Source organism: Zootermopsis nevadensis, unplaced genomic scaffold, assembly GCF_977971745.1.
Source record: "Zootermopsis nevadensis isolate Lab colony 2312 unplaced genomic scaffold, Znev_1.0 Znev_ptg000022l, whole genome shotgun sequence".
Lineage (NCBI taxonomy): Eukaryota > Metazoa > Arthropoda > Insecta > Blattodea > Termopsidae > Zootermopsis > Zootermopsis nevadensis.
Genome location: NW_028259154.1, coordinates 9,312,120 through 9,326,897, shown reverse-complemented (window position 1 = coordinate 9,326,897; position 14,778 = coordinate 9,312,120). Strand labels below are relative to the sequence as shown.

Genomic DNA, 14,778 nt, shown 5'->3' with positions numbered 1-14,778 from the left:
TATAATTAGTGGTACGCCAGCGAAAAAGGGGCCAGAACCCCTGGCCTAGACGAATGGCCGCCATTAAACACATCCTCAGCAAAATCAATCTCATTTTCAACTTCAAAACCTATAACCCCCTTGAATATTTTACTCAGATCGGTCCTGGGCCTTCCGACAGAACATTTCCAAAGTTCCCTTACAAAATAATATTTGATTCCCCCAACCGTCACAAGTACTTCAGAACATTAACTACACCGAAGAAATTTTAACCGAGACCGGATATGTGGTTGAAAACAAGTCTTACTTTCCAGTAGCGGCATATGATGAAGCAACCAACACAAAGTACCAAATGTAAATGAATAAAAGAACCAAGTCATACAAAACTTGGGTAATATTTACCTTCTCCGTCCCCAGCTACATGTATGTTGCGCCACTCTATTACAACCAATGACACTGGACTGAAGATGACGACACGGCGACATTTTCCACGTAATCATGCATTCATAACTAACGTTCACTCACACACCCGACCGTCACAGCAGTCAGGGCGCGACTGGGCCCGCATCACACGCACAAACGCACAACCTCATGGCAGGTGCGTCCTCATGCGCCTGCACGAAGCCCACCCGCTTATCACGAGGGTTGCTGACTTGTGGCGTGGTAGATATGAGTAGAGGAGGGAGGGGCTATGCTGGGAACAGCGCTCCCTTTGGAAATTACGTAATCTCCCTGATACTGGAAACTCCTTTTTAGAGGGGCGTGAATATGATATGATACTGCTCGAATTTACAACACGCTATGGTTCTATGGGACACTATTTTCAATGCCGCCACCACAACAACAAATCTTAAGTTAATGTTTTCACACACTGGGCTGCAACGTTCGAAACAATTCTTCCACAAGAATAAATCAAAAACAAGTTTCCTTGTTCGATCGAAAGTTTTAGGTCGTATTTATCACTACGTAATCCTTCATCACTGAAGTTGGAGGCAGCATGTTCCAACAAAACGTCGGTATCTACAGCCCAGATGACCAACATAGACAATGCGCTTCTTTTATGCAGGTCTTTGCCTGCCAGTCTTGTCCGTCAACTTGACGGTTTTAAATTAAAGCTGGCATTCGAAGATCCACGATAAAAGTTGTCGGGCGAATTTAATTTTAGAGAATTCCGGTAAATAAAACCTACGTTTCACACGAAGCACCTTACAAATATTCCGAAAACGGCTCAGCGCACAAAAAATATTACATGACATAAAACAGAGACCTTTTTAGGATCAAAAAGTTTTACTCATCAAAAAAAAAAATATTCAAAAATTTTCCAGCATGGTAAATATTTAACTAAACAAAAGAACAAATACGTTCTATGCGCATTGCAATATCTGTTGGGCAGCTAAGCGACAACAGACTTGTACCTGCATTAAATTAACATCTGGGCGATGGCGAATGCAAAATGGCAAAGAACGGCATGACACTCCGGTGGCTGTCACAAGCCTTTCGCATCTCCTGTTCAAGCTGTGGGGTTAGAAACAGATTATTTTACTCCATAAAGTCTGGGCCCCCAAATTAACGACAAAGTTCTGTGACCTATCGGAATATCTTGCTGTACTCAAATCCATTCTCAGAAGACCCACCAGTGACCTTCATAGAAGCCTAAGTGTTAAGGAAAAAACGTTTCGGTGTACACTTTGAACTCTTACTTAAATCAGCAGAGTTAATGACAAACTATACAGGATAACGCTTAACAGCCTGTTCTTAAAATGTTCAAGGTCATATAACATTAATGCCTGTTAAACACAACAGCTTCCACAAGTCCACCTGCACAATCACATAACGCACAAAGTCAGACCAGCGATTCCTTAAACTGTATCTAGTAGATGTGCAGATTTCCTGTAATGTCGTGTTTATAAAACGTGGCTGTGCATGCTAGTGTTAAGTGTTGCACCTGGACAGTCAGTACAACGCCTCTCTGTACCATCTAGCTCCAGCTCCTGACCTTAAGAGCAATGTTCTATTCTAAATTGTGGATGGACTTCAGTACACATCGCGGCAACATCACCGGGACAGTCTCTGAATTATTTATTATTTTATATTTTATTTAGTGTTCTGTCTGACGACAGGTCCATATGAACAGGATCCTTCCTTCCTTTTCTCGGACTGGGACCTGTTCATATACGTTCTTGGCAGATGATCCAGAAGTGGTTTGCCATTGCCTTCTTCTGTGTGTGAATGGAGTAATTGTTGGGATGCCACGGAGAAACCGGGGAAGCCCCCGGAGGAAAACTCCGTGTTGCCTAGACCACGGCCTTGCCCAACACAAGTTATAAATTCGGGTACCGCCGGGAATCTAACCCGAGACCCCAGGATTACAAGGCCAGCGTTCTAACCGCTAGACCAGGTCTCCAAGGTGAGGAGCCTCTAGTCGATAGACTAATGTAGGTAGGGTTTCTCTGAATTAGTTGGCATAATCTCCCATTTTCATTTATTAGTGGTTGTTCACAATGTCGATACACCAATTTTACTTGAAAAACTTTGAGAGGTCATTTCTAGGAGTGAAGAATACTACGAAATGTGAAATATCCGACCTAACTGCATATTAACATTGGATGTGTTGAATTCTAAGAATCTCGGAGACCGATTATTTCAAACATCAAATCGCTTTTTCTTTTGATCTGTTTATTAGGTCCACGTCTTCCTTCCGTTCTTTGTTAGTTCTTTCTTCTCTTTTCCGTTCTTTCTTTGGATATTCCGCAACTAAACGGCGATCGAGATAAATCGCTTTTTTAACAGCACACTGTTTCAGCTTTATTTTACAGAACATTCATAAACATATATTTTGGCCTCTCAAACTATAAAGGCCAACATGACATCATCCTGGCTCAAACTTTATTATGCAACCCCACAAAACTGTGCTTCTGTACAAAAGCGCTTGGTAAAATATACGAGAATTTAAGACAGCATTTTCTACGAATAATGTACGACTATTAACAGTAAAGAACATGCAGAATATCATGAAAACAGATGAACTGACTGGTTCGATAAATACCTTAATAAAATATTTACTTAAAAAACAGAATCTGTATAAATAAATTCCCAACATGACCTCAAATAAGTTCAAATAATTATTCCGACTACTGTAGTATATCAACTGTTATTACTACGTGGAAGCTAGACAGAAGAATCAAATTTCAATATTCTTCTCTTAGAATAAATCATCCAAGTGTCTTGAAACGTCGGTAAACTTCTACCAGACTACACGGCGCAACAACCCAGAAGAAAGCCATCTTCAGACTCACAAATCCTACAAAATAAAAATTAAACATATTCTGGCAAAATAATTAAACTGCAGTTGGAAATAGCTTATATTTATACGCAATCACCGTGACATGTAATACACTCAGACCAAAAATCCACAAGCTTACAGATTTCGTAAGAATAAAATATTTCAGGCAAGACTTTGAGCACGTTGTTCAATGACTGATGTTAATTTCGAATGCAAATTACCCTTGGATTTTTACGTAGTGATTATTTTCCCAAAAATTAAAAAAAAATATAATTTTTTCCTAGCTCAATAACAATTCTTGTAATAACGTTTCATTGGTTTCTTAATAGCGTGGTAGATCCCTCCTGGATAGCACCCCCTCCCCAAATGCCCCCACTCCACTGTTCTCGTTCCAATCACTTCTCACTGCCTGATCTGTAAAGGGCCTTCCGACCCCCCCCCCCCCAATTACTCTCTATCTTGACTGAAGTTTTCTGTGCTTTTCCTTAGTTGTAAGGTAAATGTCAGGGTTAATTAAAATTTGCCCCCTACCAGCCTACCCAAATTATGTACGTCTTCAGCCAAAATGATCGCAAAATGAACGCAGAAGCCAATCCAAAGCAGTCCCAAACCTTTTGGGTTAACCTCCCAGACATCCAACTAATCAAAAACAATTTTTTTTCGTAAAGGACAAATTGCCTGATGTGATCATTCCTCTATCTTAGCAACAGCCCCTAGTCTGAACATTTCAATCCCGCTAACATAAGCATATCCCAAATTATAGTTTTAAAAGGCACCGATTACCAACTCCAGCCAAACCATTCCTGCGTACGAAAAGTACACATGAATGGTTTGACCTAGCATGGGGCGATGTATCGTGCTTGTTTATTCCCAGAGGCCTATGTTACAGCTATTAAGACCTGTGTTATGGCGTTATGGTCACATAACGTAACAAAATAGCTGTCGACCACGTGTTAAATACACGTGATTTAAAGGTAAGATTCCGAAACAGGACATGGAGGACAATTCAACAAGAAATCTAGAATGTACTACAGATATAAACGATATTAATACAAGTTAAAAAATACACGATCTGCGAAGAAAAAGGAGAGAAATTGACTGAATAAATACACACATTTTTGAAAATTAATAATTTTTAACAAGCAATGATACAGTATTATAATTTAAAAACGCAAGTCTATTATAAAGTACAGTAAAGGTTTAAATCCAAGTTCTAATCTACACTTGTTGGAATGAAGTTATTTTGAAAATTGTATTAATTTAAATTTCATGCAAAATGAACTGAAACCTGTCGCGAAGACAAGAATTTGAGTCTGTTAAAAGTGATGACACGAGAGAAAAAAGTGAGTTTAGGGCCTCAAGAACATTCAGTTTCTGGCTTCTTATTCTGTCGTTTGGAAGTATGTGAGGGCATTCATTATTGAGAATTGGGCCTAGGAACTACAAGCAGCAACAGGATCGATTGTAACGTCGTAAACAATTCAAGAGTCTCTGCGTCTTGGTTCGTTCGATATCGCCACAACATGGGGATGGGGGTCACTGTCGCCATAATCATTACAAAATAACTATCGAAGTCGGTGTACCTACAAACAGCAGTGGAAATTCAATTTAATTATTTAATTTAACGTACCGACAAGAAAAATAATAAGCCAACAAATAAGTATACGAATCTGGGACAAGAAATTACGTAGCCTATAAGCGACATGGAGGTGGGTGATAATTAAACCAATCACAACATATGTAACACCAAGTACACTATCAGAACTACTTGTCAGAAGAAAATTTGTTCTTCTGGATACATTCCATAAGATAATCTCTAACTTTATCAGATATTTTATCTTGTAAATAAAATAACAGGCCTTATTATACCGTGTTCCTGTCAAAATTCCTATCACATGTCTATAGACGACGGTGTAAAGCTGAGAAAATAATGATAATCAGTGAGAATAATACACTGCCTAACAACATAGTCCAAATATTAATAACACTCACCAATAAATAGTAACAATTAAATAATAATAACTAACTAACTAGATGGCTTACCGAACCCGAAGGTTCATCACCGACTTAACCAAAGCCCTCCACCGGCAGCTCGGTCGAAAGATCGGTATGAAAGAACTCTGTATTTCGCGAATACGTTTACAAATAAAAATATAACTTACTTACTCGATGGCTTAGGAAACCTTAATGTTCATCACCGAATTAACTAAAGGTCTCCACCGGTTCCAGTCCTGGGCCAGCAATTACAGTCGCCTTCAACTCCTATCTCCCATAGATCCCGCCTGACATTATCCTCCCATCTACGTCTAGGTCTCCCCAGCGGTCTCTTCCCTTAGGCTTCCCAACCAATACCCGGTGCTCACCTCTTGTCCCATCCATGCGCGCTACATGCCCCACCCATCTCATTCTTCTCGACTTAATCATCCTGACAATATTGGGGGAGGAGTACAGATTTTTAAGCTCATCATTATGCAGTTTCCTCCAGACCCCATCGTCTTATCTCTTAGGCCCAAATATCCTCCTCAACACCCGATTCTCAAACACCTGCAATCTGTGTTCCTTCCTCTGAGTGAGAGACCATGTTTCACACCCATACAAAACAACAGGCAAAATTATTGTTTTGTATATTTTAATCTTCAGGTTCTTAGAAATCAGACGGGAAGACAAAATATTTTGAACTGAGAAGTAGCAAGCATTTCTGGAGTTTAGTCTCCTCCTAACTTCCTCGTGAATATCATTTCGATTTGTTATTGTTGTTCCCAGATATTTGAACTTCAAATAACAATAACAGCAGCATTAATACGAACGGTGACGAAAGCCGATTTGTATGACGATTCTGCAAAAATTGTTTTTAGTACTTAAAACCATTTGCCCTAGTTACTTGAAAATAATCTTAAAACCTCCATAGGCGAACTGTTGCAGAGCATTATGAAAGTATGCCAACGAAATGTCTGATTTCAGGGAAATGAAGTGGACTAAAGTAAACACATGTGCAGTCAAAATTGGAGTTATTCGAAGGACAACAAACTTATGGACGTTTTTCAAAATCAGCCCTTAAAAAAGCAAATAATATAAAATATAAATTTCGTTAATATCTAAGATTCCGGTACCATGCGAACAAAGACGCATGTATCCTAAAGATATCACAACTTAAAAATCTTGTCATTATGAAATATACAATTTTTATTTCAAAGAAAAAATCGACAAGGCCAATAGGCTACAGGAAAAATAATTTCCGGCTCCGTTTTGTGTGATACGTGCGTTTAGTTTTGTAACACTGGACATGAATGTTCAATAAACAAACATCAAGGCCAATGTGATATACAAACAGTAAAGAACGCTTTTGAAATCATAAAGTCTGCACTTATATGAACTAATAACACAGACTTCTTATATTTATTCTTCACTTAATTTCTAAATCAGCATAATTCTTGTTTCTTATTTGTTTTCAGACATTTAAATTCTGAAATACGAGATATTTACACAAAATATAAGAACTGTACAGTACCTGACTCCTTACCTGGAAACCGTGGGAATTACAGATTTTCTAATTTTAAATCTTTATGCACAGAAATTTTAATACAGACAAAATAAAAAAATAATTTTTTTGTTGATGTATGTATGCTCAATCTACTAAATTATACTTTTTGTTAAGGCAAGCTTTATATACGAAATTATACAAAACAAAAATTATTCTGTTTTCAGATGCATACGAATTTTATACATCCAAAGTACCTCCTAATTAATATCTTCTATCTGTAAATGATTACGTCTTAAAGACTGGGGAAAAGCACGGATTTTAGGTACTTCCGGCTTTTAGAATGCGGATAGGACACTGCGCTTAAAGGAGGAAACTTATTAAGACTGCACTTGTGTACGAACAGATGGTGAATGATCTGCAATGACAAAGCACGTTTTACCTTATGAGCCTTCCACTGTGCCAAACCTCACAAGCCGTCACTGCATTATTTATTTTCACGCACTTAAAAAAACCAATATTTCAAGCATTTAACAGACTGCCACGTGGAGCTGTAAAAATAGCAATTCTTATACAACACGACCTTCAAAACAAAGAATTTTAATTGCCCTTTGCGGGTTTTAAACTATTTCAGTCCTCTGATTTTTGCATTCAAACTGCGTTCCAATCGGTGATATATCTTCTCACTATCATCCATGTCAACCGAGTCCATCTTCAAGGCAACAAAAAAGTAACTTCCTTTGTGCCAAAGCACCAAGCTATGAACATCTGGACCAATTAACATTCCCAACCAAATGAAACGACAAACAACCCTGTTCTCACGGAAGACCACATACATTCATCCCTTTATTTCTTCATAACATCAATGGATTGTAAAATTAATTCCTCATCTTCATCTGAAGACAGGGTAGGAAGCCATAGCACAACAAATTTCTGTTACTCACGAACAATAAAAATATATATACAGGGTGATTCAAAAGGTTAGAGCCAAACTGAAGGAGCGTGTAGAGGGACTCAGAGAGAACAACTTTCGAATAGGAATCCATGTCCTCCGAAGTTATCCTGAGTCAGTCGAGGCCATTGAAGGTAGGGAGGTCTGATAACATACCGCTGAAATAACCGTACTTTGATATTCTCCTACTAACTTAATTTTGTTTTTTATAAATGCGCAAGGATTACATTAGCAATCTTACAAACCAAATTTACAACAGGTGTTCAAAGTGGCGTCCTCCACATTCAATGCAGGCATTGCATCGGCGAACGAAACTCTGGCGCACCCTTTCAAATGCCTCAGGAGTCTCACGGACCACGTCAGATGCAGCAAGTATTCTGGCCAAAAGTTGTTCTGGGTCGTACACTGGTGTCTCGTAAACGAGGCTCTTGACATGCCCCCAAAAGTAATAATCGAGAGGTGTCAAGTCTGGGGAGTGGTCTGGCCATTTAACAGGCCCTCCTCTCCCTATCCAACGCCCGGGATAAAAGTGCGATTCAAAATTAAGCCAGTAGGAGAATAGCAAAGTACGATGATTTGAGCGGTATGTTATCAGACTCCACTAACTTCAATGGCCTCGATGACTCAGGATAACTTCGGAGGACATGGATTCCTATTCGAAAGTTGTTCTCTCTGAGTCCCTCTATACGCTCCTTCAGTTTGGCCCTAACCTTTTGAACCACTCTTTATATACAGAGTGAGTCAGAAGTATGTTTACAGACTTCGTGTGAGTGTTCCTGGATCAAAAATAAGAAGAAATGTTCCTATGAACATGGGGTCGCAAATGTTTCATTTTCCAAATAATAGCCAAAAATAAGTTTCAGTGTATGCATCTATTGCCAAGTACAAGGACAGGGATGTTTCTTTATAACAGATGCTCAAAGGTTGCTCCTCCATTCTCCACACATGCCCGAGCACGACGTATCTAAGACTGACGAATTCGTTCGTACACACCAGGGTTTCATCGAATCATCTGGCATGCATTCTGCACACGTTCCCATAGGTCGTCATCATTGTTTATGGGTGTTGCATAAACGACGGACCCCACAGATAAACGTCCAATGGAGTCAGGTCCGGTGACCTCGGTGGCCATGCTAGTGGGCCACCACGCCCAATCCATGGCTGAGGGTACTGTTCATTGAGATGATATCTGACGCGATGGGAGAAGTGTGTTGGGGCTCCGTCGTACATAAACCACATTTGTCTTCTTGTATTCAGTGGTACATCTTCAAGGAGACGTGGCAAGTGTCTTCTTAAGAATCAGCGATATGAAGGTCCTCTTAGACGCGATGGATGCATGTGTGGACCAATAAGCATGTCGCCAACAATTCCTGTCCAAACGTTAATTGAAAATCTTTGCTGGAAGCTGGATTCACTTTGACATAAAGTCATTCGTTGAAACTTATTTTTGGTTATTATTTCGAAAATGAAACACATGCGACCTAATGTTCATAGGAATATTTTTTCTTATTTTTGATTCTGGAACAAGAACACGAAGTTTGTAAACATACTTCTGACTCATCCTGTATATATGTATGTATTTACGTACATTATATGAGCGTAAGGGCAAACAATCTCAAAAAAATATTTTAATGGAACAATAATTTGTAGATGTAGGCCTACAACGTTGAAATAGCTTAACTACGAAAAGTTACATCGTTCTGTTGTTCATACCGTACGAAATTTAGTAAAACAACATGAAAATTATTGTGGTATTAATAACTGGTTAATAAAAATTACTTTACATCACAACTGTTTGTATGCTAACAAACAACGACACCTTCAGAATAAACTCAGTTGTGTGGACTAATACAGCTTACTTCCGTTTTCACTCTTTTAAGTTAAAACAAATAATGTCGCTTATTGTCCACGAGATTCTTTTCTGCGGCCCTCGACAAAGATATGCATAGCCAATGCGAAGTGTGCCGATCCCTGGTAGAGGAAGTGCTGATGGATGCCGGAGCCGGTCTGGATGTGGTAATAACAAGATTCTAAACGTCCCTATCGAGAACAGAACTCGAGCTATCTTGTTCGTAATTCGTAACTGTACACATATTTTAGAATTCTACCCATGTCTTCAAAATTAAGGTATTATATATTTGTCTTTGTAGACGATGGGGTCTGGAGAAAACTACATAATGACTAACTTAAAAATGTATACTCCACCCCCAATATTGTCAGGGTGATTAAGTGGAGAAGAATGAGATGGGCGGGGATGTAGCGCGCATGGATCGGACAAGAGGTGTGCACCGGGTATTGGTTGGGAAGCCTGAGGGGAAGAGACCACTGGGGAGACCTAGACGTAGATGGGAGGATAATGTCAGGCGGGATCTATGGGAAATAAGAGTTGAAGGCGACTGTAATTGCTGGCCCAGGACTGGAACCGGTGGAGACCTTTAGTTAATTCGGTGATGAACCTTCAGGTTTCCTAAGCCATCGAGTAAGTAAGTTATATTTTTATTTGTAAACGTATTCGCGAAATACAGAGTTCTTTCATACCGATCTTACGACCGACTGCTGATATCATATTGTTTGTAGATCCTGGTTACAGTATGGAATCAGATGGGTAATAGCGACCTATAGTATTTAAGTATAGGCTAGGTTTCCTTTTAGTAAAGAAGGTCCCCTAACTGACGATGGGGAGTGGGGTGTAGACATGATAACCTCCGGTATACTGGGCGCAAATTATTTACAAGCCTGAGCCAAGTCATAGTAAGGGTGGAAATGAAAATGAAGAGGTTAAAGGGCGGGGAGAGCAAGACGCCTTGTGCACTTCAGCTTCCCTAACCTCCCCGTACCTCGGCTGGCTGGCCGGAAAACGTATCGGTCAACGAAGCTCGGAGATATCTTGCGACAAGTCCATCGATTCCCGTAAAACGACAAGATTGACGGGTTACAAAGCTTGATAAATATGACGGAAAAAAGAAAAATATACCCGTGCTAGGAACTTGACTGAGGTCATCCACCCAGAAAAAAGTGTTTACTTCATTTTCAGGCATCTTCAACATTTCGCTTAGAAGAAGAAAGCGGAAAACCTACGTCTTGATCCAAATAGCTAGCTTTTGTCATTGTATTCAAACACTGAAGACGCTAAGTGGATATACAAGGACTGCATACATGCATCCATGAAAAATGCAAATAAAAGTTACAGAGCTAATGAACATTATTATAAAAACCTATCGGGGCAGCTGTCATTGGCCTTCGTGGCCCCATTCTGAACTTCCTTGTTCATTACGTATGTCCATTTCCCATCCTGTATTAACAACACGGCATGACAATATGACGCGTAAGGGACGTCCAAAATATTCCAAATTTGCTTCGGCAGTGAAAACAATCGACAGGAACATTGTGAGTCCACGAGCCTATTATCGGACGAATGACGACTGGTGTTATGCGACCTTTTAAAATAAATAAAGCAACATATAATGTCCGACCGTCTGCCTAACAATTGCATCTGCCATACCGTCTGTTTTCATGCCATAAATGTTGATATTAGGGGTCCAATCACCTCTACTATAATTTATCATAATAAGTAGTTTAACTTTCCTGAATATTCTCACACCTTTGATACCATACAAAATTCCAGTATCGAACTCACACCTACGTTCTGGCCATAATCACTTGAAACAATTAATTGTATCTTAGAATGTTAATAGTAATGATGTCACATTTACCAGAAACGACCAGGCAATGTATGAAATTTAAGATAAAAACAAGGGAAAAAAGCGAAAAAATCGAACCTCGACCACACAGCCCGCAGTCTACCAGTATACAGACTATGAATAGCTATTTATAAAAACCTTTAACACAGAAATACGATTTCAAAATTGTTCCGTTGAGGCGTTGAGAGAGTTTCCAATAGCTCCAAGGACACCTACATATTTCTGTTGTAAGGCCAGCATAAAAAAGTATTAGAATCAAAAATTCAAAACTGATTCTGTACAATATTTAAAAACAGTTCTGGTTTTAAAGAATTAAAAACAGATTTTTTGTCAAAACAAAAATACTGATTTTATTTAGGTTACGTAGAATTTGGTGATTCGCATTCGAGACGTCCCAGGTTCAAACATCGACCCGGAGATCGGCTATCCGAACCGATCGTTTTTCGTGACCTCCATCAATCCTTTCGAGCAAATACGCTAACAATTCTTCAAGCTAAGCCATTACGGCTTGCGTTCACAGCCTTTCCAAGTAACGGTGTATGGCGAATAAAATAAAGCTCCAAGCATTCATAACCTCCTAGGTATACTGACGTATGGCAGCTTCCCGCTCCGGCCATTTTACCTCTGGAGAAGTACCGGATTCCTGTACAACCTCTTAAAGAAATATAAAGCCTCAACATAATATTAAAAATAAATCGATTTGGGGTACACAGTTTCATGGGTTCACGAACCACATTACTAGCAACTAATTCTATGGTATAGAGCAGTGGTATTCAACCTGGGGTACGCAGAAGACATCTTAGGGGGTACGTGAAAAAAAAAAAAATATTATTTTATGATGAACACTGAATAATCAGTAATGTAATTGATTTTAGATGTAGATTATATACTATGTATAACTTGAATTATACACCAACAACTTTGGGGGGTACAAAGTTGAAGAGAAATTATATCTGGGGGTACGCGAACAAAAAAGGTTGAATACCACTGGTATAGAGTTTTTCTTTAAAAAAAATAAAAAGGTGAAATTCCTAATTTTATAGGAACTCCAAGATTCATTACTGCGTTCCGAAAATGACCACGCGACGAAAACAGTAAGTGTAAAACGTCTTCGCCTTGACTTCAACCGGCACAGTAATAGGTCACGGAATTACGGAAAGGACAAGGCGGGGAGCAAGACGCCTAATGCACTATCTCTTCCCGTCCCTCCCCGTACCTCGGATGACTAACAACCAACTTGTAACGATCAACGAAACATGGAGGTATCTTGCGACAAATATATTAAATTTTTAGAATATTTAGGAACAATGGCAAAAAGCGATATCGTATCGTTTCTTATTCGACGAAAGCCGGGCAAATTACCTCTGAGAGAGGTTCACGCCATGTTCCTACAATATAACATCAATCAGGCTGGATATTTTGAAAACTTTGTTTGCGTCGTGTGATTGTGGACTACGTATGCCACGTGCCTGTCCTTTGTTCGTCTGTTAACCAGCTCCCACCGACACCGCCAGACAATTATTTTTATGGCTGTGGTATCAATGACGCGAAATACATTGGCACCAGAAAGTCACTTTTTCACCGCTGTCAAATGCGCCACGAAGTTAACGGTGGTCATTTTGAACACCTATACTAGATTCGCTAACTCACTATGGTTTAGTTTATTACAATGTTTTTATTTCATTCATTTAATGTGTGTATATATATCTTTTTGGAACATTCTGTAGATGGGCACTCGGGAGTCGCTTGCACATTGGAACCAGCAGTGATCAAACGTAATAGCGTTATTAAAAACGCTCCTCTGTGCGTGTGTAGTGATTATCATATTAGATGTAGTCTACAGCGTGTTTATTTTTGTACATTTATTGAATTAGCGTTATTTTCGCTTTAAGTGAATACATTAATTCACAAAAAAAATGTATTCAAGATTATCATTCTATTATTTGTACGTATTTATTTACCTCCTCATTTAAACACAATAAGGAACGCAAAAACGTTATTATCCATTATCTGCCCACCTGCAAAAAGACTGGTCACCCCTGGTTTGATGTCAACCGTGAACTAAACAAAATGTGTTAGCCTTCACATACCCGCCTTTTCGTTTGAATTAAACACAAATTCTCCACCAATGAAAGAACTGTCTCAGTGCAATGTATGCAACACACTCGACAACACCGTGTTCTCGAAATAAAATGTAATGTGGTAAAATAAAACAAGCAAGGGTTCTTATAACCGGTTACAAACGAGGAACGTCATAACTGGTTCAATTGGCAATTACAACTTGCATTACCTTCATTACTCACGTCAACTTAATATTTTCTTACAAAAGACTGACAGCACAAAAAGTGTGGTCGGTGTTGTTCGCCACATCGCCTCCTGTGTCGTTATTCTGTGCGGCCAAGTGCCAATCTGTTTCTCGTCAGTTATACTGGGGACCTACCACATAAAACGCGGTCCATACAAAGCCTGGACTGCTGACTGCAAATCGGCCCTTTTAAGGGTGTTACATAAAAGAAATGCAAAAGATGGAAATAAATGCCTTTCATACGCCAAATCCTTCAAGTCTGTGGAAGGCTGGTTTCTTACCCACGTAAAGATGATTTGCTCTTGCCACCAGACTCTCATAAGTTCGGTCGGTGATAACAAAACCAAGACGAGAACTTTCTTATTTAATTCATTCACCTACTTAAATATTTAAAAGACGTTTAATATTTTGTTCCAGACTCTTATACTTACTTTAATAACGTACGAACGACATTCCAACATAAATATTTTTCGTAATAATTATTCAATTCAACTAGATCTGCAACACACACCCCGCAACACCCACAAGCTCCAAAATTAGCAGCCCAAAATGAATAAAAAGGATAGGGAAGAAGGTAAATAAGAATATTCCACAATAACTCGTATAATTTTAACGAAAAAGTAATTGGTAGCAAGAACTCAATATCTGCACAAGGTATCAATTCATAAACCTTCCTAAAATTATGAGAATGAACGGATAGTTTGACCATATAAATGGAGGTGGGGACGTTACACTATGAACCATTACGTGACGAAGTCGATACATCCAGAAAAACAAAAATTTTCAATAATCTGCGAGCTTTTGAATTGTTGTAGAAAGCGCCAAACACAACCCGGGATACCATTTCCCATCATTTTTGAATTCTGTAAAGGTCCTCTTGCAACTCTTTCTTTTACAGTCGGTGAACTCTTCAGAGTTCCAATACATCAAATGCGAAGAGGTGTAATTCCAACATGTACGAAGCGTCTCACAACAAAAAAAAAAAGCTGTCAATCAGCTGGGCCATTTGTTCAACCGGAAAGTGTTAGTTGTTGAATAGTGGCAGTGGTTTCTCTTCTTATTCGTCTGTACTTCACCACT

General features: G+C 39.1%; 1 protein-coding gene across 4 annotated transcripts in view; it reads right to left on the bottom strand.

The window, feature by feature from the left end:
• Positions 1 to 14,778, bottom strand: part of LOC110832685 (uncharacterized) — a 111,826-nt gene that overhangs the window by 62,991 nt on the left and 34,057 nt on the right. The window lies entirely within an intron of this gene.